Source organism: Pongo abelii, chromosome 8 (genome assembly GCF_028885655.2).
Source record: "Pongo abelii isolate AG06213 chromosome 8, NHGRI_mPonAbe1-v2.0_pri, whole genome shotgun sequence".
Classification (NCBI taxonomy): Eukaryota; Metazoa; Chordata; class Mammalia; order Primates; family Hominidae; genus Pongo; species Pongo abelii.
Window position 1 is genome coordinate 27,200,425 of NC_071993.2, and position 10,702 is coordinate 27,211,126.

The window sequence follows — 10,702 nt, forward strand, 5'->3', positions numbered from 1 at the left end:
AATCTGTGGTTTCAAAACACCAAGAGGATTATGTAAGAGAAAACCACCACATAACACAAAATTTTCAATGTGAAAATCATTGCTACTTTTATCTAGAAATTACCCAGTGAATGCATTGTGAATTGCTCTGTGACCTTGGTTATCTATTTATTCTTTCTGATCATTGGTTGGATTGTCTAAGAAATATGAGTATCACCAATTTTATAAAGTTGCTCTGAAAATTAGATGAGAAAAAATAATCCTCCTTCACCATATACTGAACACTTAAAAAATTTTAGGTATTGTGTCCAGATTTTTACACACTTACCTTAAAGAAGCCTCATAGGAACCCTCTCTTTTAAGTTACAAGCATTTTGCCATGGTTTTTACACACTTACCTTATGGAAACCTCAAAACAGTCACATCTTTTATAGATGAGAAAACTGAGGCTTTGGATGCCTCAGGGGGAACATTTGGCCAGCAACAATGAGAGGATCTTCTGAACTTAAACAGTATGTGTTTCCTCCCTACCTTTGGGCGTCTTCTGGTGGCCAACCTGCTGCTGTCAGGTCCCTCGCTGGATCCCAAATTTGACTGGGCAGGCTCCAAAGCAGTGGAGTCCGGTGCTACTGCCACCTCCACCTTTTGGATCCCAGAGGTGCAGAACAGCTTCACCCTCTGCACCCTGAGATAGCCCCACTTGTGGCTGGCATTGGGGGACAGCATGTTCAGGGCGCCTCTGCTCCAGTATATTGCAGTCTGCGCCTTCACTGTCTGCACACTCGTAGATGTCTGAGCCACAGCCTGTCTCTGGAGAACCCTTGTGCTGGCCCTGACTGGGGCAGGTTTGGGTGCACATGCAACAGTTCAGTGTGCTCCCCATGGGGCACCCTTGCTCTTCTTGGTCAGCATGGGCCTTCACTTGCCCCTAAGTCTGCAGATCCAAAGACCTATCGCCTCTTCCTTCCAAAAGCATGGCTGGCATGTGCAGCCCTGGACCATGCGGTTGCATTGCACTAGCATCCCTCACCCCGTGTCACCCCTGTACCCTGAGCTGACTTGTCTGCTAAGAAAAACCTGCCAACCTGTCTGGCTTATTTTAGAAGGACCTGGATGCAACAAGCCTGAGAGCTGTGACTGGGGGAGGAGAAAGCAGTTTCATCCTCTTTCCACCACTGCCCTACAACTGAAGACCACCAACTGAGGACCACCAACTGAAGAGAAACAACTGAGGGTACCAACTGAGGGCACTAAATGAAGACAACCAATGAGGGCACCCACTGAAGACCACCAAGTGAAGGCCAGTTGTCCTGCCACCCAGACCGCATCCTGGTTCAGAGGAAACAATCAGGTTCAGAATACCCTGCATGCATCCCCACAAACTTGGAACTTGAGAGCACAGGCACATGGTTCACAAGGCCCTGCCCTGAAGGGGCCCCACCCCACCTTTCATTCATTGCTGGCTGCTAGGAACTTTCAGGTTTCCCACTGAGAAGAAGTGCCTAGGGATCATCACCTTACAATGAATGACGCTAAAATTACCGAAACCAAATCTGTCTCACGCAGTGTCAGTGATTCATAGAATCCCTTTTCCCCCATAATCTCTAAAACATTAACGAACTAAAAGTAAGAGAGATTTCTGCAGGTGCTTTCAGAAAAAACCATTGCCATGAGATAGGCCTACTCTATAATGACAAGTCATATTTCACATATGCATATATATATCCAATCCACGTATATCCGATTTACATTTTTGAGAATAACACATATGTTCAAATTAACAAGAGTAACACAAAAAATTTTCTAACATTTACACAGTAAGTACATCACATTTTTCTGATGATCACTTTGACAGAGCAACTTAGAATATATGGTTTCAAAACACCAAGAGAATTACTAAGAGAAAACCACAACATAATACAACATTTTCAATGTGAAAATCATTGCTACCTTTAACTAGAAATTACCCAGTGAATGCATTGTGAATTGCTGTGTGACCTTGATTATCTATTTATTCTTTCTCAACATTGGTTGGATTGTCTAAGAAATATGAGTATCATCAATTTTATAAAGTTGCTCTGAAAATTAGATGAGAAAAAATAATCCTCCTTCCGCATATACTGAACATTTAAAAAATTATAGGTATTGCATCCAGATTTTTATACACTTACCTTATAGAAGACTCATAGAAATGTTCTCTTTCAAATTACAAGCATTTTGCAATGGTTTTTACACACTTACCTTATGGAAATTTCAAGACAATCACATCTTTTATAGATGAGATAACTGAGTCTTTGGATGCCTTTGGGGGAAACTTGGGCCAGCAACGGACAGAGGAGGTCCTGAATTTAAGCAGTATCTGTCACCTCCCTACCTTTGGGCGTCTTCTGGCGGCCAGTGTGCTGCTGTCAGGTCCCTCATTGGCTCGCAAATTCGATGGGCAGGCTCCATAGCAGTGGAGTCCGGCACTACTGCCATCACCACCTCGTGGATCTCAGAGCTTCAGGACGGCTTCATCCACAGCACCCTGAGCTGGCCCCGCTTGCAGCTGGCATTGGGAGACAGTGTGTTCAGGGCGTCTCTGCTCCTGTATATCGCAGCCTGTGCCTTCACTGTCTGCACACTTGTAGACGTCAGAGCCACAGGTTGGCTCTGCAGAACACTTGTGCCAGCCCTGACTGGGGCTGGTTTTGGTGCACATGGGACAGGTCTGTGTGGTCCCCGTGGGGCACCCCTGCTCTTCTCCGGCAGTTGGGCCTTCACTTGCCCCCAAGTCTGCAGACCTCAACACCTATCGCCTCTTCCTTCCAAAAGCATGGCTGGCACGGGCAGCCCTGAGCCATGGGGCGGCACTGAACTAGCAGCCCACATCCCGCATAACCCCCATACCCTGAGCTGACTTGTCTACTAAGAAAAACCTGCCAACCTGTCTGGTTTATTTTAGAAGGGCCTGGAGGCAACAAGCCTGAGAGCTGTGACTGGGGGAGGAGAGAGCACAAACGGATTCATCCTCCTTCCACCACTGCTCAACAACTGAAAACCACCAACTGAAGAGAAACAATTGAGGGTACCAACCGAGGGCACTAACCGAAGGCAACCAATGAGGGCACCCACTGAAGGCCACCAAGTGAAGGTCAGTTGCCCTGCCAACCAGAGCACATCCTGGTCCAGAGGAAACAATCAGGTCCAGAATCCCCTGCATGCATCCCCACAAACTTGGAACTTGAGAGCACAGGCACAGGGCTCACAAGGCCCCACCCTTTCAGCGCCCCCCCCCCCAACCTTTCATTCATTGCTGGCTGCTAGGACCTTACAGGTTTCTCACTGTGAAGAAGTTCCGAGGGATCATTGCCTTACAATGAATGACGCTAAAATTACTGAAACCAAATCTACCTCACGCAGTGTCTGACATTCATAGAACCCTCTTTCCCCCATAATCTCTGAAACATTAACAAACTAGAAATAAAAGTGATTTCTGCAGGTGCTTTCAGAGAAAAGCATTGCCATGAGCTAAGCCTACTCTATAATGTCAAGTTATATTTTATATATATGCATATAAATCCAATCAATATATATTCCATTTACATTTTTGAAAATAACACACATATTCAATCAAATTAACAAGACTAAGAGAAGAAATTTTCTAAAATTTACACATGAAGTACATCACATAATCCTCCTCCTCCACATGTTGAACATTTACAAAGTGGTAGACATTGTGTCCAGTCTTTTACACACTTACCTTATAGAAGCCTCCTAGCAACCCTGTCTTTTAAATTACAAGGATTTTGCCGTGGTTTCTACACACTTACCTTATCGAAGCCTTATAACAATCACATCTTCTATAGATGAGCAAACTGAGGCTCAGATGAGTTAAAAACACATTCACCATCACATCATAAAGAGTGATAGAAATGGGATTCAAATCCAGTTTTCTCTGACGCCAAAAATGGTGCAAATCAAGGAGGACCAAGTTATACCCAAAACATGGAGGGATCAGAACATGTGGATTCTCTTTTCTGTCCCCTCCTGTGTGAATTTCAATGGCTTGCACTGCCTCAGAACAATCCTAAACTCCCTCCCAGGTTGCCTTGCAGTGGTTCCCTTTTCCTTGAGGATGATGAGGAATCTACATATTTAGACCACAAGCATCACCTTTTAACAGGTGTGTTGATCAATAAATGAAATTTGCTAAGCCCAATGTTACTAAGGGTAAATTGTCCAGCTTCTCTGCAATAAATAAAGGGGCTATTCCATGTAAAAAATCATAATATCCACTGAATTTGTGCAGAAAGCTTTGGGACTATGCTGCAGGAGCGTCTTACTCACAGTTGTGCAGGAAAACCAGCCAAAATATACAAAGCAGGAACACCTTCAAAGGCCAGGTGTGGTGGTTCTTGCCTGTCATCCCAACAAAGTGGGAGGCCAACATGGGTGAATCACTTGAGACCATGGGTTTGAGACCAGCCTGGGCAACACAGTGAGACCCTGTCTCTACAAGAAATCATTTTTATTATTAGAATCAAGAAGAGTACCTCTAACCCTCAGCCATTACTTTAGGAGAGAGAGCTCTGCTCTAGCACTCAAGATATGAAATTGGGAGTCCCAGTGTGGCTACTTAAGCTTAAATACAAGAGCTGTCAGACATTTCCTCTACCGTAATGAAATCTGTAGCATCCATTTTGTATTTTGAAAACTTAGTTTTGACCAGCCTAAGAAAAGAAGAAGAGGGCCCAGAAGTGAGCATTTGGGCAGAGCAATGAAAAGTAACCGGCTGGACGCAACAGGGAAAGAAGAAGGGGTGGGGAGTGGAATCAGAGCAAGTCCTCCTGCTTGGGGCCTGGGCCTAGGAAAGTGAACTAGGGGCAGGAGGTAGGAGCCCTAGGCTGTGGATGCCTCTGGGGGAACCATGGGTGAGCAACTGCCAAAGGAGCTCCTAAGGCCAAGCGGTATCTGTAGTCTCCCTACCTTTTGGCGTCTTCGGGTCGCGAATGTGCTGCTAGTCAAGGCTCCTGAATCAGACTGGGCAGGCTCCAAATCAGTGGAGTCTGGCGCTTTTCCCACCGCCACCTCATGGATCTCAGAGCTGGAGGATGGCTCCAAACACCGCACCCTGAGCTGGCCCCGCTTGGGGCTGGCATTAAGGAACAGCTTGTTCCGGGTGCCTCTGCTCCTCTGTGCTGGGGCCTGCGCCTTTCCTGGCTGCCCATTCATAGATGTCAGAGCCGCAAGACGGCTCTGCAGAAGCCCTGTGGGGGCCCTGCCTGGGGCTGGCTTTGGTGCACACGCGACAAGTCAGTGTGGTCCCCATGGGGCACCTCTGCTCTTTTCGGAAAGCTTGGGCCTTCGCTTGCCCCCACGCCTGCAGAGCTGAGCACCTGCCACCTCTCCCCAGGAAAGGCAACCAAATGCCACCAACTGAAGGCACCCACTGAAGGCACTAACTGAAGGCCGGTTGCCCTGCCAACCAGATCGCGTCCTGCTTAGGAGGAACCAATCAGGCCTTGAGTTCCCCTCATGCGCAGCCCTTCCATTTGTGATGTGGGAGTCCAGGCACTGGCTCACAAGGCCCTGCCCCACAGCGGCCCCGCCCCACCTTTCATTTATTAGTAGCTGGTAGCAACTTTCAGGTTTCCTCACTGTGAAGTATGAATATGAATTATGCGGAAAATACTGTACACTAATGTGCCTCATGCAGTAACTGACATTCAAACACTCCCTTTGCCCCGTCGCGACTGATTTTTTTGGAAACTGGAAAAAATACAAATTTCGGCAGGTATTTTCAGAAGAAAGCATTGCCATGAGCTAAGATTACTCTATGATGTCAAGTCTTATTTCATATATCAATACATATTCATATTCATAATCCAAAACGCACATATTCAATCAAATTAACAAGACTACAGTGGAAATTTTCTAAAATTTATACACTGAGTACATCACATTTGTCTAATGAACACTTTGATAGAGCAACTTAGACTCTATGGTTTCCACAAATGAAGAGGCTCATGGAAGAGAAAACCGCCACATAATACAAGATTTTCAATGTGATCATCATTGCTACTTTTAAGTAGCAATTACCCAGTAAATATATTGTGAACTGCTTTGTGAGTATGGTGATTTATTTAAACTTGTTAGTCCTTTGATTATCTTAAAAATATGAATAATGCCAATTGTATAAATTTGTTCTAAAAATAAAAGGAGAGAAAAATAATCCTGCTTCTTCATATATTGTACAATTACAAAATTAAAGGCATTGTGTTCAGATTTTTACACACTTACCTTATTGAAGCCTCATAACAACCCCGTCTTTTAAATTACAGGCATTATTCCCAGATTTTTACACACTAAGCTAATACAAGCCTCATAAGAGTCCCTTCTTTTAGAGATGAGCAAACTGACGCTCAGAAGATTTAAAAACTCATTCACCATCACTTCGTAGTGAGTGTTGGAACTGGGATTCAAATCCAATTCTCTCTGACCCCAAAGGTGGTGCACCTTCATGAAGATCCAATTATATCCTCCACATGGAGGGATCAAAACATGTGGATTCCCTTTTTCTGCCCTCTTATGGGTGAATTTCAATGGCTTTCACGGCCTCAGAACAATCCTAAACTCCCTCCCTGGTTGCCTGCAGTGGACATCACTTCCTCTTTTTCATGATTAGGAATCTGCATCTTTGGACCACAAGCATCTATAAACAGTTGTTTTGATCAAGAAACAAAATTTTCTAGGCCTTAGGTTACTAACTGTGAATTGTCTAGCTTCTCTGCAATAAACAAAAGGGCTCTTCCATGTAAAAATATCAGAGGATCCACTGCATTTGTGCAGAAAGGTTGGGAACCATACTGCAGGAGCATCTTACTGACAGCTATGTAGGAAGATTAGCCCAAAACACACAAAGCTACAGCACCTCCAAAGGCCAGGTGTGGTGGTTCTTGCTTATCATGCCAGCAAAGTGGGAGGCCAAGGTGGGTGGATCAGTTGAGGCCAGGAGTTCGAGACCAGCCTGGGCAACACAGTGAGATCCTGTCTCTACAAAAAATCATTTTTTATTATTAGAATACAGAAGAATACCTCTGACCCTCTGACTTTGCTTTAGGAGAGAGGGCTCTGGTCTAGAACTCACGATATGAAATTGTGAGTCCCAATGTGGCTACTTAAGTTTAAATACAAGAGCTGTCAGACATTTCCTCTACAGCAATGAAATCTACAGCATACATTTTGTATCCTAAAAATGTTGTTTTCAGACAGCCTAGGGGAAGAAGGAAAGTGCCCAGAACTGGGCATTGGGGAAGGTAGGAGGAAAGAAACTGGCTGGACACAGCAGGGAAAAAAGAAGGGGTAGGGAGGTGAGCCAGAGCCAGTCCTCCTTCTTGAGGCCTGGGCTTAGGATAGCAAACTAGGGGCAGGAGGCAGGAGCCCCAGGCTTTGAATGCCTCTGGAGGAACTTTGGGTCAGCAGCAGACAGAGGAGCTCCTAAAGTTAAGTGGTATCTGAAGCCTCCCTACCTTTGGGTGTCTTTGTTCTGTTTAAAGTGTCTTTGCCTTTGAGACTCCCCCATCCCCCACTTGGAGTCACTTCTCTGCTCACCACCATACTTTTTCATTGGTTCCATCTTAAAGTCTGTCTTGTTTACTTTCTTAAGTATTTTCCCCAAACAGGGTGGATAGGTGATATATTCTCTGAATCTTTGCATAACTGTTAGTACAGTTTTTATTTAACTCCAACAGATGATTGATATTCATTTGCATGTAACATATCATCTTGCCTCTTTATCTTCTGCCTGAGCCATATTCTCCAGGCTAGCTTTTATCAGTAGTAAGCAGATATTTTAATCTCCATCTATCTACTGTGTGGTCTCTTATTCTGAATTTAGATTGAAGAGAAAAAGGACATGGTTGCCTTTATTATGCAGCAATAAATAATAAATAGAAAAATTTGCAATGTTTATAATTGCTCAAATGGAAATATCATATGTATGTATATAAATAAGTGTGAAAGATATTGAGTATATTAGTATTATATCAAATGTTAAATATTGATTGATTCTACTACTAGACATTGAGCTCCTGGAGGCCAGGGACCACATTTTAATCATTTCTGTGTCTCTAACGTATTTGCTAGAAGACAAAATGTATTTGTCTTCCTACCCTTCCTCTCCCCCAACTCCTCCAATCTAAAATTGAGCCTGTTTTCAGTACAACAGTACAACAAGATTCCAGATGGAAGTCAAGGCGTATAGTGATTTTATTAACCCTGGTAGCAAAAATATTGTTTCAATAAAGATAAAAATTTTACATTCCATCTGTGATTTTCTTAATTTAAAAATATATTGGTACTACAGTCACCTAGTTCAAAATCGAAATGATATAAGATGATATTCATTAAGCCATCTTGCTCCCACACTTGTCTCCATCAGTTTTGTACCTGCTTTTCCCTGAGAGTTAATTCATTCAACAAATATTTATTGAGTATTTAGGTGCTTAGTGTGTGCCAGACACTGTTCTAAGTGCTAAGGGCACAGTGATGAAAAAAAAAAAAAAAAAAAAAACAAGAAAAATAATTGTGCCCGCATGATTCTTACTTCTGGTAGGAGAGACAAATTAACAAAACAAATAAGTTATAGCGAGTATTAGGAGATAAGTGCTACAGAGGGAAAGAAAACAAGTGTGCACCTCCATGCCTGGCTAATTTTTTTTTATTTTTTGTAGAGATGAGGTCTTGCTATGCTGCCCAACCTAGCCTCAAACTCCTGTGATCCAGCGATCCTCCCCGCTTTGCCTCCAAAGTACTGAGATTACAGGCGTGAGCCATGTGCCCAGCCAAGATTTTTTTTTTTTTTCCTTTTGAGACAAGGTCTGGCTCAGTCGCCCAGACTGGAGTGCAGCAGCTCACTGCAACCTCTGCCTCCGAGGCTCAAGGGATCCTCCCACTTCAGCCTCCTGAGTAGCTGGGACTACAGGTGCATGCCACCACACCTGGCTTAGTTTTGAATTTTTTTTGTAGAAACAGGGTTTTGCCACATTACCCAGGCTGGTCTCAAATCCTGGGCTCAAGAGATCCAGCCACCTTGGCCTGCTAACGTGCTGGGATTACAGGTGAGAGCCACCACACTGGCCCAAGATTTTTTTTAATTGGTTAATAAAAAAGAAGGTTTGGTATTGCCTAAAATAACTAAAGAAAGAGGTATTTTATACACTGTTTAGTCAAACTGAGTATTTTCTGTCTTCCTTTCAAACCAATGTGATTTTTTAACGGGTTTTTCTCATTATTTGTCTTGTGAAAGAATTCCCTCCTATTTGAAGAAAAGATATAGTTGGAGGAGACAAGTAGTTAATTTTGTCTTTTGTTTTATTCACTGTTAGTAACATGAATGACTCAGATTCTGAAGGAAGAAAAAGAATGACAAGTAAGTAATCCTTTTGATTTTCTCAACTTTAAGGATTATCACATAAAAGCAATGGTTTTTGAAAACCAAAAGTGACGACTTATGGCTTTGAGGCTGAGTTGCTTTGTTTTTAACTAGGATTTTCCTTTCTTCTTTCCTTCCTTCCTTCCTTCCTTCCTTCCTTCCCTCCCTTCCTCCCTTCTTTCTCTCTTTCTTTCTCTTTCTTTTCTTTCTTTCCTTCCTTCCTTCCTTCTTTCTTTCTTTCTCCTTCCTTCCTTCTTTCCTTCCTTCCTTCCTTCCTTCCTTCTTTCCTTCCTTCCTTCCTTCCTTCTTTCTTTCTTTCTCTCTCTCTCTCTCTCTCTCTTTCTTTTTTGAGATAGAGTCTCAGTCTGTCACCCAGCCTGGAGTGCAGTGGCATGATCTCGGCCCACTGCAAGCTCTGCCTCCCAGGTTCACACCATTCTCCTGCTTCAGCCTCCGGAGTAGCTGTGACTACAGGTGCCCGCCACCACGCCTGGCCTTAACTAGGATTTTCTAGGTGATTATATTTTAGTTGAGTTAAAGTTTCTAATTTTAGCCAATGGCTTTTAGCGTGGAGTATGATCACTCTGCTTTCAGTAAGTTTGCATAGTAATGTTAAAATACTATTATCTTAAAAGATGGTGGAGCGAGAAGGAAGGTGGTGTGGCATATGGTGGAAAGAACATGGGTTTTGGAATCTGGCAGAAAAATCTCACCTCTGCCAGTTTTTAGCTGTATGATCTGAAAGTTATTTAACTCTCTGAATCTTCAAGTGCTTAGCTGTAGTAAAATGGGAATGTTTTGCAAGAATCTTATTTATTTATACATTTTTTTGAGACAGAGTTTCACCCTTGTCACCCAGCCTGGAGTGCAATGGTGGGATGTTGGCTTACTGCAAACTTCGCCTCCTGGGTTCAATCGATTCTCCTGCCTCAGCTTCCTGAGTAGATGGGATTACAGGCGACTGCCACCAAGCCTATCTAATTTTTGTATTATTATTAGAGATGGGGTTTCACCATGTTGGCAAGGCTGGTCTCAAACTCCTGACCTCAGGTGATCTGCCTGCCTTGGCCTCCCAAAGTGCTGGGATTGCAGACATGAGCCACTACACCCAGCCTTGCAAGGATCTTATAATGTGAGCAATATATGTATAAAGCATCTTATTATAGCCTGGGCCATGATACTCATACAGTAAATTAGAGCTGTAGAAGTCAATCACTGGGCTGTAATAGTCATACAGTAAATTAAAGCTGTAAAAATCCATCACTTCTATGTATTGATTTTCTTTTCCTTTTTTTTTTTTTTTTTTTG